The sequence below is a fragment of the Acomys minous genome (genome assembly GCF_964271855.1).
Source record: "Acomys minous genome assembly, chromosome: 18".
Lineage (NCBI taxonomy): Eukaryota > Metazoa > Chordata > Mammalia > Rodentia > Muridae > Acomys > Acomys minous.
In genome coordinates this window covers 61,985,238-62,004,725 of record NC_140501.1, presented here as the reverse complement: position 1 = coordinate 62,004,725, position 19,488 = coordinate 61,985,238, and the positions used below count along the sequence as shown (strand labels likewise).

The 19,488-nt window shown below is 45.2% G+C and overlaps 1 protein-coding gene and 1 pseudogene across 2 annotated transcripts in view; both read right to left on the bottom strand.

The window, feature by feature from the left end:
* The window catches only part of LOC311588926 (uncharacterized protein MSANTD5), a 179,315-nt gene that overhangs the window by 22,711 nt on the left and 137,116 nt on the right, over positions 1 to 19,488 (bottom strand). The gene's annotated exons all lie outside the window — the stretch shown is intronic.
* Positions 8,290 to 9,575, bottom strand: LOC311589562 (large ribosomal subunit protein uL13-like; annotated as a pseudogene). The gene is made up of 2 exons: positions 9,483 to 9,575; positions 8,290 to 8,780 (listed from the first exon to the last, which is right to left on the bottom strand). The product of its transcript is annotated as a large ribosomal subunit protein uL13-like (transcript).

Genomic DNA, 19,488 nt, shown 5'->3' with positions numbered 1-19,488 from the left:
CTAAAGTCCCATGGAGTGACACATATTTGCCATCCCAGCATTCCTGTGGCAAGATGGGAGGCAGAGCCAGGACCACCAGACTGAAGCCTGAAGTCTAGCTAGTCAGTGCCGCAGAGAAACAAGAAGAGACTTATTCCCTTAGTCAGGTCGGGGACAGAACCAATATTTTTTCTGTATAATAATCAGCAAACTTACTTGGTGGTTATTGTCCCCCCCCCCCCTTCATTTTACTTCTCTCTCTTTTCAGGTGTAGCATGTATTTTAAACTCAATTTTATTTGGTGTATCTTATGCCTCTTTCTCCCTTCTCCACCGCAACACCAGAAGGTTAGTGGGAGAAGGGGGTATGGTTCTCCTTGGCTACTTCCTACTATTTAGGGTTGTCAGGTTCCTTGGGGCAAGTCCAGTCTCCCTGGTCAGGCTATTCAGCTAGCAACAGCAAACACAGCAGCAGTCTCACCGGCCTCTGTCTGCCCCTCCATCTCCATATCTCTCTCTCTCTCTCTCTCTCTCTCTCTCTCTCTCTCTCTCTCTCTCTCTCTCTCTCTCTCTCTGACTTTCATATTTATACCAACTGGCAAAGAGCCCGCTCCCCCATGCAGTTATCAGCTGAGGACAAACTGGAGCAGCCCCCATAGCCCACACCTTGGTTTGTTAAAAGAGAAACATGCTTACATATCATAAACCAAAACTTCCACAACGTCATGGTTTTTCTGTGTAGCCCTGGTTGTCCCGGAACAATATATAGACCAATCTGTCCTAGATTTCAGAGGTCTGTCTCCCTCTGCCTCTCAAATACTGGGATGAAAGGTGTGTACACCTCCACCAGGCCTCTTTATACAGTATTTTAACTGGGTTATTTTTTCTGATTTTTTTGGTTTGTTTTTAAATTCAAATACTTGATTTGTAAAGGGTTTTTTTTGTTTGTTTTTGTTTTTAGTTTTGTTTTGCTTTTTGTTTTTTGAGACAGGGTTTCTCTGTGCAGCCTTGACTGTACTAAAACTCTCTTTGTAGGCCAGGCTGGCTTCAAACTCACAGATCTGTCTGCCTCTGCCTCCTTCCTGAATGCTGAGATTAAAGGTGTGCACCACTAAATCCTGCAAGTTTATGTATTCCTTAACAGCTTTTTGGTTTGGTTTGGGTTTTGGTTTTTCAACACAGGGTTTCTCTGGATAGTGTTGGCTCTCCTGGACTACCTTTGTAGATCAGACTGGACTCAAACTCACAGAGATCCATTTGCCTCTTCCTCAGGGGTGCTGGGATTAAAGGCATGCGCCATGATGCCTGGCTTTAAAACTTCTTTTAAATAGGACACCCACACACCCAGGCCTGGCAGAACATGCCTACAATCCTGAGAAAAGATTGCAGGTTTGAGTACTGTGTCTAAAAATCAGAACACACTGTCTCTGTACATGTGTTTACTGATTGATGAAAGATTTGTCTCTTACAGGTCACATCGGGTTTAAGAAAACAGAAGCAGCAGACCAGAAAACCTTATTTTGTAATTTATGCTTGCTTATGAGCAATCACAGCACACCACATGTCTACCATTAATGAGTCAAACTTTGTTGTTTTTGTAAGACACGTTCTCCCAGGTAGGTCTAACTCCTGGACTTTGCTGTGTACACCAGGCTGGCCTTGAACTCACAGGGATCCGCTTGCCTCTGCGCCTACCAGTTCTGGGATTAAAGGCGTGCACCACCATGTCCAGCCCAACTTTTATTATGTTTGTTTATCCATGTTATGTGTGGAGGAGGACACAATTACCACAGTGTGCTTATGGGGATCAGAGGACAACTTGTAGGAAGTGGTTCGTTCACTCCATCAATGTGGGTTCCTGGGTTAAATTCAGGTCATCAAGCTTGATGGAAAGTACTTTTACCCCCTGAGCCATATTGCCTGCCAATTTTTAGAAATTGGTGGGACACGCCTTTAATCCCAGCACTAGAGGGGCAGAGGCAGGTGGATCTCTGTGAGTTCAAGGCCAGCCTGGTTTACAAAGTGAGTCCAGGCCAGCCTGGTCTACAAAGTAACTCTAGGATAGCCAAGGCTATTTACACAGAGAAACCCTTTCTTGAAAAACCAAAAGAAGAGGCTGGAGAGATAACTCAGTGGTTAAGAGCACGGCCTGCTCTTCCAGAGTCCTGAGTTCAATTCCCAGCAACCACAGGGTGGCTCAAAACTGACTATAATGTGTGATCTAATGAGCTCTTCTGCAGATAAAGTACTCATATATAATAAATGAATAATTTTTTTAAAAAAAGGAAAAACCAAAAGAAGGGCTGGAGAAATGGCTCAGTGGTTAAGAGCACTGTCTGCTCTTCCAGAGGTCCTGAATTCAATTCTCAGCAAACACATCGAGGCTCACAACCATCTATAATGAGATCTGGTGCCTTCTTCTTATATGCAAGTGTACATGCAAGCAGATCACTGTATATGTAATAAATAAGTAAATTTTTAAAAAAAGAAAAAAGAAAGAGAAATTTAATTTATATGTTTCATTTGGTAAGTAAATAAAAAGTAATATATTATTAAAATATACTAGAAAGGGGGGCTGGAGAGATGACTCAGCAGTTAAGAGCACTGGCTGCTCTTCCAGAGGTCCTGAGTTCAATTCCCAGCAACCACATGGTGACTCATGACCATCTATAATGAGATCTGGTGCCCTGTTCTGGTATACAGGCATACATGTAGGCAGAATGCTGTATATATTATAAATAAATACATCTTTAAAAAATATATATATATATGCTAGAAAAAGGTCACTAATGTACCTTATGGTTACTAGAGTTGGGTTACTTTAATCTTGAAATAATCATGTATTAGCCAATGGTTTGATGAACGGCTTTAGCTGCATGAATACATAATTGACAACCACAAACCTTTTTCTTAACCTTTGGGATGTAACACACAAGTTTGAACTTATGTTTCTGCTTAATAAAAGGTTTCCTATAAAAACCTATAAAAATTTTTCTTCATCAAAATGGATATTCCACAAAAATGGATTAGAAGCCTATCAGTGAGTCTCAAAGAAAGAAGAAATCTTTAAAATCTAGTGCTAGTAAATTGTAGGAAAATTATGTCTCTGTGAGAACATGAGGCCTATCATAGTCAGCTGATGTGAAGCAGCCCCATATTTCAACACCTGGGATTAAAATTAAAACATATTCTTATAATGTTTCTCTGTATTTTAAAGTAACCAAAAATCCAGCCAGGCATGGTGGTGCACGCCTTTAATCCCAGCACTCAGTAGGCAGAGGCAGGCAGATCTCTGTTGAGTTCAAGGCCAGCCTGCTCTACAAAGTGAGTCTAGGACAGCCAGGGCTACACAGAGAAACTCTGTCTTGAAAAACCAAAACCAAAACCAAAACCAAACAAAACAAAAACAACCCCAAATTGCCACTACAGACATCAATACTCTACAAACTCTTGGAGACATTGAAAAGGAAGAAACACTTCTCCATTTTTTCTTTGAAGCCAGCAATATTTGGATATTCAACAAAGATAGCATCATAAGAAAAAAACTATGGAACAATATTCCTGATGAATACTGATACAAAAATGTTTAGCTAAGTCCTACAAAACAAAATTTAACTTTTTTTTTTAACTCAAGGCTCTTTATTGGTATTTAGGAAAAGGGCCCCCCTCAAGGTGAAGACTGAGCAGGTAGAAGCAATACTCTGAGGCTCAGTACCAATAAATTTTCCTATGTCTTTGAGTCTCCTGGGTCCCCTTTGCCTCCATCACATCTTCTTCTAATGTGTTTAGCTGCGGCACATAAGTTCTCTCTAGAGCATCTTCCCCTGATGTGTCCTTGGGGCCATCTCAACTGCATCCTTAAAGGACTGTGCACTCTACAGGGCTGTGACACTGGGCCTGGAAAGATGGTTCAGAGGTTGAAAGCACTTGTTCTTGTAGCAGACCTCGGCTTTTTCCCAGTACCCACACAGTGGCTCACAAACCCTAGTCCCAGAGAATCCAATGTCCTTTTCTGGCCTCCATGGACACCAGAAAAGCATGTACGTACAGGAAAAACAGCCATGCACATAAAATAAAGGAAGCCTAAAATAATTTTTTTGATGTGACAGTTATTTTTGGAATGGAAGGAGGGTTCAGAGTATGAAAATGATTATGAGCTGAGCATTGTGACACATACATTTTGTCACAGCACTTGAGAGATGGAAGCAGAGGATCTCTATGAGTTTAAGGCCAACTAACTGTTCCAAGACAGCCAAGGCAACTGAGAGTCATCCCATCTTTAAAAACAAAAAGTGCAATATGCTACATTAACAGAAGGTAGATACATAGTAATCAGTATTGATACAGAAAAAGGATTTTGAGAAAATTCAATGTTTTTTTATAATGACTTAATAAGCCACTCAGGGGCTGGAGAGATGGCTCAGTGGTTAAAAGTGCCGCCTGCCCTTCCAGAGGTCCTGAGTTCAATTCCCAGCAGCCTGGTGTAAAAAGTGAGTCCAGGACAGCTAAGGCTACACAGAAAAAACCTGTCTTGAAAAACCAAAGGCCAAAACAAACAAACAAACAAACAAACAAACAAAAAACAATGAGCCAGGTGGGGTTGCGCAGGCGTATAATCTAACCACTCAAGAGGCAGAGGGAAGCAGATCGCTGTGAGTTGGAGGCCTGCCTGGTCTACAAAGTGAGTCCTCACACAAGAGACTTATTGGGAGGGAAAATTTCAGGAGAGTGCCCGGCTCTGATCAGGTATGGGGCAGCAGCAGAGGACTGGATAGAACAGAATTTAAACATGCTTTTCCCCCCCTTGGGGCAGAGCTTTCTAGGATGGTCTGGGATTGGAGCAATTTCTGTGGCCTAATTTTAGGGCAAGTTCACAAATTGGTGGGCTTTTTCTGTAGGGCTGGTTGTGGCTGGGCTGGGGACAGCTATTAGGAAACACTTGTTAGGAAACACCTGTTAAGAAAACACCTGCTAGGAAACACCTGTTAGGAAAACACCTGCTAGGAAACACCTGTTAGGAAACACCTGTTAGTGAAGTCTGGCTAGCGGGGTCTGGCCATTGAGGCTCCTCAGGGATGAGCTTACAGGGCAGGGAAAGCCATTCTTGACACTCAAGTTGACATGAATAGCCAACATTAGATCCATGGTAATGGGTTTTGGGGTTTTTTGTTGCTGCTGTTCTTGTTTTTGTTTTCTCAAGACAGGTTTTCTCTGTGTAACCCTGGCTGTCCTGGAACTCACTCTGTAGATCAAGTTGGCCTTGAATTTACCTGCTTCTACCTCCTGAGTGCTTGGATTAAAGGTATGTGCCACCACTACCTGGCTTCCTTCTTTGTTTTTGTTTTTGTTTTTGTTTTTGTTTTTCAAGACAAGGTTTCTCTGTGTAGCCTTGGCTGTCTTGGACTCCCTTTGTAGCCAGGCTGGCCTGGAATTCACATTGATCCACCTGCATCTGCCTCCTCAGCACTGGGATTAAAGGCATGCACCACTAAGCCGGGCCTTTTTTGGCTTCCCTCTGAAAAATGTGTTTAATGCATTTCATTGTGTCACACAAGTTTTGTATGTATTGTATTTATTTTCCCAATTTCCCCTTATTCCCCTCCCCTATGACTGTTCCTGAGGGGGATTACCTCCCGCTCTATATGATCATAGGGTATCAAGTCTCTTCTTGGTAACCTGACATGCTCAGTCTTGATGAGATGGGGTACATGGGAAAGGGGGCTCCCCTTTATTGAGGAATAGGGGAGGGGTGAGAGAGAAGGAGGACGGGAGGCGAGAAGACATGGTGCTGGACGAAGAGTTGACAGGTTTACGTCTTGATCTGGATGCAGCACAAGGGGACTGTGTGATTTACTGGGCATAGCTTGAGCACAGGAGACTTCAAAGCCAGTTCTCACAGTGTCACACTTCCTATTCCACCAAGGCCACACCGCCCAATAGTGTGTCTACCGCCCATGGTCAAGCGCTCAAGCACGTGAGTCTATGGGGTCATACCTATTCAAACCATCATAGGAGGTGAGTCTGTTCCTGGCATCTTTCACACAAGACACTCAGGAAAGGCGGGATGCATTTCTAGTGTCTGGGATGCGCATGGATCCCCTGGTTTAAGCCTGTGCTGCTGCCATCCGTGGCTGTGTTCATTGCTGCCTGTCTGGTCTGTGCCTCTCTTGTGTATTTTTGTCACTTTTGTTTGCTGGAGGAAAGGGAGCTGCGATAGGAAGGGAGTGAACGGACCTACGACACTGTTAAAGTGTATGTTAAAGTACTTCAGGGACAGGGCTGGAGAAATGGCTCAGAGGTTATGAGCACCTACTGCTCTTCCAGAGGACCTGGGTTCAAATCTCAGCACCCACACGGCACTTCACAACTGTCTGTAACTCCAGTTCTAGGGGATACAGCACCCTCACACAGATGTACATGCAGGCAAAAAACAACAACAACAACAACAACAACAACAAAATAAAAACCCACCAATGTACATACAATAAAAATAAGTTTAAAAAAAAAAAGTACTTCAACCAGGCGTGGTGGTGCACACCTTTAATCCCAGCACGCGGATGCAGAGGCAGGCGGATCACTGTGAGCTCGAGGCCAGCCTGGCCTACAAAGCGAGTCCAAGATAGTCAAGGCTACACAGAGAAACCCTGTCTTGAAAAATCAAAAGAAAAAAAAAGAATTGCCTGCTTTGTTCTTGGAGCACCTCTGGGAACCTTACCCAGTGTTTACTCAATAGACCCATCAAACCCAACAAAACAAGACAAAAAACAGTGAGCAACTAATATTGCTTTTGGTATGCCATTAGCTTCAGATGTTAGAAGGAAACGTAAGAAGTTAAAGTGTCAGAGGGTGTGAATAGGTCTCAGCTGTTGGAGATTGCTCAGAAGGTTTATGATAACCATGACTCTGTAGAAAAACAAAAGAAAAGATTGATTGGCCAGAGCAGTAGGGGCAGCCTCAACGAGACCCCATAAGAGAAATCACACAGCAGGGAGCCAGAAACACTTGGAGGGGGGGGAGCTTAGAGAGGAACCAATGTGCTCGGTGCAAGCAGAAAGAACATGGATGTATGGGATATGCCCAAATCCGAAGAGGGGAAAAGGACTCCCCGTCTTTAACAGTCAAATAACTTATTATCACACAGAACCCTCCAGCAGTAGGGAAGGAGCAGAGGCAGCCCACGTGCTTGGCCGTGTCATCCCAGGTCAGGTGTGCAGCCCCTGTTCTCACACCTGTAGAATATGGTGTTGGGGCAGGTGGGCAGGGCAGCCCTCCTGCTCTTTTCATTTTAAACACTGCAGCCTAAGTAAATCCACTTTAATAAAACCCAACAAGAGCTGTCTAAATGTACCTGCTACCAAAAAAAAAAAAAATAGCCAGGCTTTTAATCCCAGCACTTGGGAGGTGGAGGCAGAGGTAGATGGGTCACTGTGAGTTCGAGGCCAGCCTGGTTTATAAAACGAGTCCAAGAAAGCCAAGGCTAAATATACCTAGAAACCCTGCCTCGAAAAACAAAAACAAACAAACAAAGAAACAAACAAAAAAAACTATCATCTACCTAAGGGAGCAATGACTAAGGCACCTTTTGTCCCCACTTCCCTGTAATATGCCGCTTTAGAGTACTCCCAAGAGTCCCCAGGAGGCAAACCCATGTAATAGCACAAAGGGTCTTTATTATGACTCAAGCTGGGCCGTGATATCTGGTGGCGACCCTGTGCTCTGGTTTGAGGGGTTTTTCTTTAGGTCCTTTTCTCTCCCAGCATTCCCACAGTAGGGGAGGGGGTTCCCAGCTTGGCAAGTACTTATGGATAAAGATACGTAAGGGGGTTTGCCGGGCGTGGTGGTGCACGCCTTTAATGCCAGCATTTGGGAGGCAGAGGCAGGCGGGTCACTGTGAGTTCGAGGCCAGCCTGATCTACAAAGTGAGTCCAGGACAGCCAAGGCTACACAGAGAGACCCTGTCTCGAAAAAACAAACAAACAAGCAAACAAACAAAAACAAGATACATAAGAGGGTCTAGTGTCCTAAGGTGATCGGGCACCTCGGCTCCAACTTTCTTTTGATCTTCTTTGTTCACCTCCACAAAGCAAAAGTGAGGCCGGGCAAGGCCCTTTGATCTGGCCTTCTTATCTCTGGGGCAGAAAGGAGTGTGGTCTCGTGACTCAGGCTAGGGGCACTTTCCTGCAGCTGTGCTTAAGTTTCCCTGCAGCTGTGTCTTACCACCTGTCACTGTGACCCTGAGATACGGATTTTAGTTATTTGGTGGTGGAGGAAGTGCCAGGCAGGCAGGCATGAGACACAGTCTGGCTTGGGCTCACATCAGGGGTCCGTTGGTCTTGAGGACCCCTGTGAACTTGTCGATTTTCTGCTTCCCATTCTTTTCTGCTGTCTCTGCTTGGCACTTCCACCTACACTCACAAGCCATAGGACCCAAGTAAGCAAACTTTCCAGCAGGCCTCAGCTGCACGACCTTGAGGGCGGCAGGAATCACCACCCACTTTTTCTTGTCATAGGATAAAGGGATCCCATCAAACACCTTGAGGCGTTCCAGGGCAGCCTGGCCTCTCTTGGTCTGTGAGGCAGCCAAAAAAATGCAGCTTGGGGCTGGGAAGTGGTAAGGGTCTGGAGAGGAGTTGGTGTTCATCCGCTTCTGGAGAAAGGCCAAATACTTTAACTTGTTTCTGTCGAAATTTCTAGGAACGTTGATGCCATCGCAGCATACAACCACCACCTTTTGGCCCAATAGTACTTGCTTGGCCACAATGCCTGGCCCAGAAGATGGCCTCCGTCTTCTATCCCTAGAACCTGTGCCTCCGAGACAGGTTTCTCTGTGTGGCCTTGGCTGACCTGGACCTGTGCTTGCCCTGTAGACCAGGTTGTCCTCAAACCCACAGACATCTGCCTGCCTCTGCCTCTCCAGTGCTGAGATTAAAGGTGTGGGCCACCATGCCTGGCTCCTAACCTTCATTTGGGTGAGAACTAACAAGGCCAGGGCTCTATTCCACTCAGCTCTCAGGAGCCCAGGGCAACATTAAAAGTAGGGGGCAAGTCTGTTAAATTTCTGGCTGACACAGGAGTGGCCCATTCAATCCTGACAGAGCTGCTGGGACCAGTGCCAACTCAACTTGGAGACCTCTCGATGGTGGACTTGAGATACCCTACTGTGATCCACTCCTCCTATTTTTTTTTCAAGACAGGGTTTCTCTGTGTAGCCTTCCTTAGCTGTCCTGAACTTGCTCTATAGACCAAGGTGGCCTCGAACTCAAAGAGAGCCTCCTGCCTCCTGCTCCCAAGTGCCTGGATTAAAGGTGTGCGTCACCACCTCTTGCTGATCCACTCTTTCTTATTCATGACAGACTGCCTCCGTCCCATCTTGGGAGAGATTTATCACAAGTGTGGCAGGAGAAGCCTTTGGGGAGGCCACTACTCATTTTGCTTTGAGTTCTACTCAACTCCTAACCCATACTCTTGTGACCTGCTCCGTGTTGGAGGGACACCTCTTCTAACCAAGTCCAGCACCTGAAAATGACACTCAAACTTCGAGGCAAATGCAGAATTCACAACGGTCTGGGCCGAGAATAACCCACCAAGTTTGGCCATCTACGGAGTGCCAATCACTATTCAGTCACTGGTCAAACAATATCCAGGAAGCCAGGTAGGGGATTGCTAAACACATGAACAGGCTACAGGAAGCAGGGGTCCCCATCCCCTAACATTCCCCTTGGAATACCTCCCCTGATCCTGGTCCAAAAACCAGGCACTCAGAACTACCTCCCAGTGCAGGATCACTCAGAGAGGTCAACAGAAGGGTGGAGACCATCCATCCCATGGTTCCTAACACTATACCCTCGAATCTCCAGCCACCAGAGAAGGAAGGATACATAGTTTGGTCTTAAAAGATGTCTTCTGGGCTGGGCTGGGCTCAGAGGTTAAGAGCACTGGCTGTTCATTCACAGGCCCTGAGTTCAATTCCCAGCAACCACATGGTGGCTCACAATATCTACAATGAGATCTGGTGCCCTCTTCTGGTGTGCAGGTGCACATTTGGGCAGAATACTGTATAAATTATAAATAAATAAATCTTTTTTTAAAAATTGATGTCTTCTTCAGCACTTGGGAGGCAGAGGCAGGTGGATTGCTGTGAGTTCGAGGCTAGCCTGGTCTACAAAGTGAGTCCAGGACCACTATGGCTAACAGAGAGACCCTATCTTGAAAAAACAAGCAAGCAAACAACAACAACAATAAAGATGTCTTCTTTTGCCAACCCATTTTCACCTATGAATGGATGGATCTCAGGGAAGGATTTACAGGCCCCTTGACTTGGACTAGGTTGCCCTAAGGGTTCAAAAACTCTCCCAACCTCTTTCACGAGGCCTTGGGTGCTGACCTTGTGACTTTTGGCAAAGGTTTCTGGAGAATCCCCTGTTACAGTATGTGGCTGACATCCTCACAGCTTCAGAAACAGAGGAGAAATGTAAAAAGGCCACTGAGGGCCTGTTAGAGGCACTACAAATCCTAGGAAATTGGATCTTTTCCCAGAAGGACCAATTGTGTGTACCCTGTGTCACCTCCCTGGGGTACAACTTGGAAGGAGATAGACAAACAGTGTCCCAGAGCCAAATCTCAGAGATCTTACAGATTTGCATGCCTAACACAAAGGAAATGGACTTCAGAGGCCATTGGTGTTGCTGCTTATGGATACCTGGGTTTATGGAGCTAGCTAAGCCATTATGTACTACCTTGGTAGCACTCAGCCGATACAACAGACTGACTCCAAGCAGAAAGCTTTCAAGGCCTTGAAGAAGGTCCTCATCACTGCATCAGCCCTAGCCCTCCTGGATGTCTCTAAGATCTTCTATTTGTACATAAGCAAAGGGGGCCCTTTCCCAGATACTGGGGCCCTAGAAGAGGCCAAGACTCGATGTTGTTTTTGTAGGTTGGCTGGTGTCTTAGTTAGGGGTTTCTATTGCTGCAGTGAACTACCATGACCAATAAGCAAGTTGGGGAGAAAAGGGTTTACTTGGCTGTTCATTATCGAAGGAAGTCAGGACTGTTGGGGAAAGTGGTTTTTTCCTTTGTATGAAGGTGTGTGTCTGTATTTTCAACTGTTAATGTTGTACAGGCAGAGAGTTAAGTATTAGCAGGATTTTGGTATTGTAATTTCTATGGCCCATCACCAGTTTTTCTATTTTGTAAATGTTTTTCCTTCCTCATTTGCCTAGAGGCAATCTAAAAGATGTTCGAGTGTTGTCTTACTGCTGATTGGTTATAATAAAGATCTCACGGTCAGTACCTGGATCAGGAAGTGAAATGCAGAACTTCCAAGAGAGAGAGGGATGCTGGGAAAAGAAGGAAACCGCAGGGGATTCGAGAGAGCAGTCAGAGAGGGGAACAGACACAGATCACAGAAGAGCAGAGATGTAGCCATGTGCTGGCTTTTAGTGGTAGCAGTCAGGTTAGGGTTAGAGGGTGCTAGCTGAGAGTTTGCCCAAGCTAAAGTCCTAACCTTTAGACTTTATGTAGTATCTGTGCCATTATTTACTACTGGTGGGTCTGAGAAAGTCCCAATATATCTGGGTGCCCCATGTTGGGTACCACTTGTAGCCAGACTTTGGATACTTTATTGGATTATTGTTCCTACCTCCCTACACCACTCCTATCCCTTTCACTCGCCTCCCCAAAAACTAAGTAGGAGAGAAAGAAGGACAGAGGGGAAAGGGAGGGTGTTGATATTGTTAGACTACTTCCTGCTGATGAGGGCCATTGTGTTCCTTGGGGCACATTTGGTCTTCATCATCAGGATATCTCTAAGCAGCAGTCCAGCAACCAGAAACCAGAAACAGAAGCAACCAGCAATAGTAGCTGGAGCCACAGGGGCAGCAGCTGCCATGCCTCTTAGGGCTCAGGAATTTATATATCTTCTGAAGAGTTCCCCCCAATTCTAAACATAAATCATCTTTAGTTTGCCAGGGCATGAGACAGATCCTAGTCAGCTGCTGTTGTCAATCTAAAGCAGCCCCATATCCCACACCTGGGATTAAAACAAAAACATATTCACATATCATACCTATGGGGTTTTTTGGTAAAATTTATTTATTATTTATTATGTATCGTGCTCTGCCTGCTTGTACACCTGCAGACCAGAAGAGGGCATCAGATCACATTATAGACGGTTTTGAGCACCATGTGGTTGCTGGGAATTGAACTGAGGACCTCTGGAAGAGCAGTCAGTGCTCTTAACCTCTGAGCCATCTCTCCAGCCCCATACCTGTGTTTTTGAAGAAACCAAAAATTCTCACTACATAGCACAGAAACTCAAGCAGGACAGAGACCTGAAGGCAGGAGCTGATGCAGAAACCATGGAGGGACCCTGCCTACTGGCTTGCTCCTCATGGCTTGTTCAGCCTGCTTCCTTATAGAAGCCAGGACCACCAGCCCAGGAGTGGTACCATCCACAGTGGGATGGGCCCTTTCCAACTGATCACTAAGTTTCTTTAACTGAGGCTCCTTTCTTTCTGATAACTCTAGCCTATGTCAAATTGATACACAAAACCCAGTGAGTACAGACATCTTGTTTCCAAGAAGTTCCTGCTATAGCCATGTGAGTGGCCAGGAACTGTGCCTAACTACCCAGCATTCTGTAGAGGCCTTCCTGATGGGGATCCTAGAGAGGGATACCCAACACCTGCATAACACATTTTTCAAACATCTCTCCTGGACCAGTCCTGAATCTCCTCTGTAAAACTTCAGCTATCAGCCAGGCACAGTGAGCATGGTGGCGCCCATCTTTAACCCCAGTACTTGGGAGGTGGAGACAGGCAGATCTCTGTGAGTTCAAGACTAGGCTAGTCTATAAAGTGAGTCCAGGACAGCTAGAGATACACAGAGAAACTCACAATAGACAAACAAAACAAAACAAAACCAAAAACAAAGAAACAAAACCCTTTAGCTATCAACCCAGCCAGTCTTCTGGTAGACAATAACCCAGCAGAGCCCCTCCTCGATTGTCTGGAAGCGACAATCAATTTGTCCAATTTGTCAGACCTGACCTAACAGATGTCCCGCTATGAGAAGCAGAAGAGGTACTGTATATTGATGGGAGTTGTTTTGCTTAATATGGAATCAGGTGCACTTAGGGCCACAATTATTGCCTTGGATAGGACAATGTGGGCCTGAAGAGTATTTTAATCCAGAACATGGCTGCTCTGGGAATGGATCACATCTATAGACATTCTAGGTCTATGTGATCCAGGCGGGATGCAGACACACCCTTAGTACGCATCTTTAATCCCAAACAGTGAAAGTAATGCTTGTAGAAGGAAGTGGTAGCAATGTTTGAAAGTGATGTCTAATTGAGGGGCAGACAAAGTGATGAATCAGAGAAAGATTTGACAGAATGAATCAGAGATAGGATATGCCCAATTCTCATGACAACAGCATAGGGAAGAGAGGCTAATTGACAACAGTGCAGAGAGAGAGAGAGAGAGAGAGAGAGAGAGAGAGAGAGAGAGAGAGAGAGAGAGAGAAGAAGAAGAAGAAGAAGAAGAAGAAGAAGAAGAAGAAGAAGAAGAAGAAGAAGCAGCCTTAAGAGTAGTGGTGTGTGAGGCAGGTTTCTTTTTTGTTTGTTTTTTGTCTTTGTTTTACAAGAGACATTTTCTCTGTGTAGCCCTGGCTGTCCTGGACTCACTTTGCAGATGGGTTTGGCCTTGAAGTTACAAAGATCCACCTGCCTCTGCATCACAACCTCTGGGATTAAAGGCTGCACCACCACGCCCTGTTTTCTTGGTTTGGTTTTTTGTTGTGTGTTTGTGTGTGTGTGTGTGTGTGTGTGTGTGTGTGTGTGTGTGTGTGGCAGTTTTTACTGGGACAGTTTTACAGAGAGAGGTTGGAGAGTGAACAAGATCGACACAAATGAACACAAAATGAGCCAGAGAATGAAAAGGAGCCAGAAGATTAGAACATACTGCCAGAGTTAGTTTGAGGCCACGCAGATCAATTTAGTTAGAAGCTGAAGGAAGCCAGTTTGAATCATTCAGCTTGGAGAAGAGTTTGGGCCAGAAGAGCTGAGTTGAAGGAGCCAGTGAAGAATTCAGAAAGAGCTAGAAAGAATGAGTTTATTCAGCAGTAAGTCTCAGAGGCTGAAACATCCTAGGCCTAGGTTAGCAGACAGAAGTTGGAAGCTGAAGCCTTCAAAGTTCAGGTTTGCAGAAGATTAGATTGTACAGAAGCTAGAAGCTTCCAGGCGTAGGCCTAGGGATAATTACAAGAGAGAAAGAAATGCTCTGGGGTCAGCTTGGGTACATCTCTCATCTCATCCCCACAACTGAGGAAATCAAAACAACATGGACACAGCCCCAGGCTCTCACCTGAGGGACTCCAACACAAAGGGCAGAGTTCGAGGCCAGCCTGGTCTACAAAGTGAGTCCAGGACAGTCAAGGCCACACAGAGAAGCTCTATCTAAAAAACAAACAAACAAACAAACAAACAAAGAAAAACTCAAAGCAAAAATAAGAAAACCCACACAAGTCTTGTCCATAAGCACTTGTTAATTTTATTTTTGTTTTTTCGAGACAGGGTCTCTCTGTGTTAGCCTTGGCTGTCCTGGAGTTGCTTTGTAGACCAGGCTGGCCTCAAACTCACAGCAATCCGTCTGCCTCTGCCTCCCAAGTGCTGGGATTAAAGGCGTGCTCCACCACCACCTGGCCAGCACTTGTTAATTTTCATAGACACCTTCCTGAATAGATTGAAACCCATCACATCCTAACAGAGATGGCCTCAGTAGTCGCCAAGAAAGGCATCTGAGAATTAATTCCTAGATTTGGGCTGCCCTTCTCCCTGGGGTCTGACAATGGTTCCATCTTTACGCCCAAAGTTTCCCCAAATCTGACAAAGGTCTTAAATGTTCATTGAAAACTGCATGATACTGAAAGGACAAAGTAAAAAGGATAAATAGGTCCTTAAAGGAGACTTTAACTAAGCATGTTCTTAAGGGGGCTGGAGGTTAAGAGCACTGGCTGTTTTTCCAAAGATCCTGAGTTCAATTCCCAGCAACTACATGGTGGCTCACAACCATCTATAATAAGATCTGCTGCCCTCTTCTGGCCTGCAGGTGTATATGCAGGCAGAATACTGTCTAAACAAGAAATAAATCTTTTAAAAATATATATATTTTAAAAGTCTTTAAGTCCAAAAAATTGGAACAGCTTTCTATTTTTGCTCTCCCAAGGGCCAGGTGCATCCCATACCAAGAAACTTCCACCCCATTTCAAATTATATGTGGGAGATCTTCTTACTCTTCCCTAAGCTTAGAGACCTTCATATGGCAAACGTTACTAACCAAACCCTCCTCAAGGGTACAGGTCCTGCAGCAGACCCAGAGGACGGACTGTTCATCAGACAGTTTGAGAGTCTGTGCCCTTGCCCATTTCTGATCCCAGCTTGGTGACCTTGTATGAGTGGGAAGGATTTAGACTTGAAGCCCGAAGCCTATAGGAGGGTCCTCACCATCCTCACGCTGGTGCAGGTCACCTCATGGATCCATCGGACCCACTGAAGGAGGCTGAATGTCAGCACCAGCTCCTCCAACCCCCTGAAGATAAGACTGACGAGGGCGCTATGATTATGACTGTCTATTTTGTCTTCTTGTCTCCCTGTGGGAAAGACCCCAAACTCCCATGAGCCAGAACCCTGGGTCTGAAAATAATAATTAGAGGAGGATGAGTGAACATGGAGCTCGGAGCCAGTCTATCCACTGAGACTTAACCCACATTCCAGGAAGACGTGCGTAAAAGCGTTACATCCAGGCACTCTGCTGAGGACGGACACACTGCTGGGGCTGGGGGTCCACCGACAAAGATTAGGGGCTCTAATATGTCTAGTGCAATGCCTGCCTACCTGACAGCTCCCCCAAGATGCCAGGAGCCAAGTGAACAGCACTGTGCTCAGTGGGGTTGTGAAACCGGATCTTCCTGGGGCACAGTGATACTAGAAGTACAGCAATGCAATCCCGTTTCCATAAAGATTAGGGCCTGGCAGGAAGCCAAGAGTCTTTATTGAAGAAAAAAAAAACCAGTAAAACCTAGGGAGTTGGTCCAGACCTATGCAACAGATTTACTATAAAAAGACATCCAGCCCACGAGCCCAAACTGGTCAATTATTATACCCCTGGGATATGAGCCCCTGTCCCCCAATTTTCCCAGTAACTCCCTCAATAACTCAGGGTGTAAACATCAAGGAGGCAGTGAAAGCCAGCTCCTCAGTGCTTAGGATGCTTTAAAAACAAAAGGGAAGGGGTGTATCATGCTGGGTGGTGGTGGCGCACGCCTTTAATCCCAGCACTTGGGAGGCAGAGGCAGGCGCATCGCTGTGAGTTCGAGTCTAGCCTGGTCTACTAATAGAGTCTAGGATAGTCAAGGCTACACAGAAAAACCCTGTTTCAAGGAGGAAAAATAAGTGTATCAGTTCCTTAGCCAACCTCAGATGGACATAGGTTAGGCCCAATGGCTTTTTGTTTGTTTGTTTGTTTCTTTGTTTGATTTTTAGGCAGGTCTCTCTGTGTAGCCTTGGCTGTCCTGGACTCAATTTGTAGACCAGGCTGGCCTTGAACTCACAGCGATCCACCAGCCTCTGCCTCCAGAGTGCTGGGATTAAAGTGTGCGCCACCACGCCCAGCAGGACTGATGGCATTGCCTGGACCTTAAGCCCCTCCCCTTTATTATATTGGGATTGAAACTAATTTAACAATAAACTCGATTTCCAATCCGGACAACTGTAAAGGGGACCAACATAAACTCACCCTGGGAGACCTCCAAGGAAAGGATGCCTGCCTAATGTCACCAGGAAATCCCCTACATAGTTTCCCCTATGCAGATTCCGGTAGCCTTAGCTAGCAGGTAAACCCCAGAAATGACGGTGGAGTGTATTTCCAGACCCCAGAGACTACCTGGTTTGCTTGCACTAACAGCTTAACCAATTGTACATCTTCTGAATTGTTTGTATCAGAGGAGACTCCACCCCACCCCCACCCCCACCCCCACCCCCACCCCCGTGCGTCTTTGGGTATACCACACCACAGGTGTCCATCTATGATTGAGAAGAGCACGGGGGCCATTTAAATCCAGTCTGCATTTCCTCCAGCTGTGAGCTGTCCTTTTCCAAGGCTGTTCTCCAGAATCAGAGAGAACTGGACCTCTTATTTACCATACAAGAAGGTCTCAGTATGACTCTCGGAGGAAGTTGTTCTTTCTATGCTAATCAATCAGGGATAAATAGAGAAAGCTCAGCTGTGGTCAGAAGTAACTGTTCTCCTAACCAAACTGTGCCAAGCAGGATGTGGATTTTTGTGCATACATGCCTTTAATCCCAGCACTTGGGAGGCAGAAGCAGGCGTATCTCTGTGAGTTTAAGGCCAGCCTGGTGTACAAAGAAAGTCCAGGACATCCAGGGTTACGCAGAGAAACCCTGTCTCGAAAAACCAGAAAATAAATAAAACAAAAACAAAATAAAACAACAACAAAAATCAGAAATAATACTCTATCAAACCAGACTTGGTGGCATAGTTAATGTCTGCACTTGGGACTTGGAGATGATGTTTGCTATACATTTGAAGTCTGTATGGGTTACGCAGTTCAGGACATCTTGAGAGACAGGGAGACCTTTTGATAAATAGAAAAAAGGCAGAGCGTGGTGGTGCACGCCTTTAATCCCAGCACTCGGGAGGCAGAGGCAGGTGGATCGCTGTGAGTTCAAGGCCAGCCTGGTCCACAAAGCAAGTCCAGGACAGCCAAGGCTACACAGAGAGACCCTGTCTCAAAAACAAAAAAACAAAACAAACAAAAAACAAGAATAGAAAAAATGCTGGGTGTGGTGGCACATGCCTTTAATCCCAGCACTCGGGAGGCAGAGGCAGGCAGATCACTGTGAGTTCGAAGCCAGCTTGGTCTTCAAAATGAGTCTAGGACAGTCAAAGCTACACAGAGAAACCCTGGGGGGGGGGGGAGGCAAAGAATAGAAAAATAAAAAAATTTAAAAGCTGGTGTAGTGGTGGCACATGACCTCAATTAGATTTCTGAGTTCAATACCACCATGGTCTACAGAGAGAGTGCCAGGATAATCGGGGCTACACAGAGAATCCCTGTCTTGGGAAAAAGAAAAGAACAGAAAAGTAAAAATTTAATTTAAGGGGCTGGAGGGATGGCTCAGTAGCTAAGAGCACTGGCTGCTCTTCCAGAGGTCCTGAGTTCAATTCCCAGCAACCGCATGGGGGCTCACAGCCACCTATAAATGGGGTTTGACACCCTCTTCTGTCATGCATGTGAATAGAACACTTAAATAAATAAATAAATAAATAAATAAATTTTTTAAATTAATTTTTAAAAATGTAGAAAAATCATGGTATCAGGGATCTGTTTTGAAAATGTCTCCTAAGATTATGATTTGAGTTTATGATATTTGTTCATTTGTTTTATTATTTTTTTATTTCAATGCTGGGTCTTGAACCCAAAGCCATATATAGTCTCCCTTCCTTCCATTCTTTCTTCCCTCTCTCTCTCTCCCTCTCTCCCTCCCTCCCTCCCTCCCTCCTGGAACTACAGAAAGAGGGAGTGCTAGCTTTAAAGATGTGGACCACCACATACTATCCACTACAGTCTTGGGAAGAGTTTTACTACTGAGTTACAGCTCAAACTCTGATTTGTACTTCCTTTGATTAATTTTTAAAAATATTTCTTTGTGTTGGTGTATGCGTGAGCACACACTGGAGTGTTCAGGGAAGCCACCAGCGGCCATTAGCCCTCCTGGAGCTGGAGCCACAGGTCTGTGTGAGCAGCCTGACATGAGGGTTGAGATGTGAGCGTGCTCCTGACTGCTGTCGCTCGCTAGCCCCCAAACTCTTCTTTTGAGACAGACTCTCATTAGGGCAGACTGACCTTGAACACACCACGTGGTTGTGAATGACAAACTTCTGATCTTCCTTCTTCTAAGATTTTCCCATTGCTGGGTTTAAAAACTTAAATTTTTGTGTGTGTTAACCTACAAAGTTGTAGGTTTTATTATGACATTATTATACATTATGCTAGTACTAATACAGTATACATAATACTAGTATACATGAATATCATTAGACTTCTTTCTTATTCATCCCCCTCTCTGAGCAGCCCTCCCATTTCACCCTTGTCCACCTTTATACTGTTCCTCTTCCTCTGAAATCACCTTCCTCCTACTTTCATGTCATATGAATTCCATTATTCTCCCTCCCCAGCCTCTTCCCTGCTAAGATGTCTTTCTTCTCTCTCATGGTCTCCTTTCTACTTTAATCATACACACACACACACACACACACACACACACACACACACACACACATCAGGATATATATGTATATGGAAAAAACCATATGGTGTCTGCTGTTCTGAGTCTGGCTTATGTCACTTGACATAATTATTTCCAGTCCCATCCATTTTCTTGCAAATGGATGATGTCATTTTCTTTTATGGCTGAAAAATATTTCCTTCT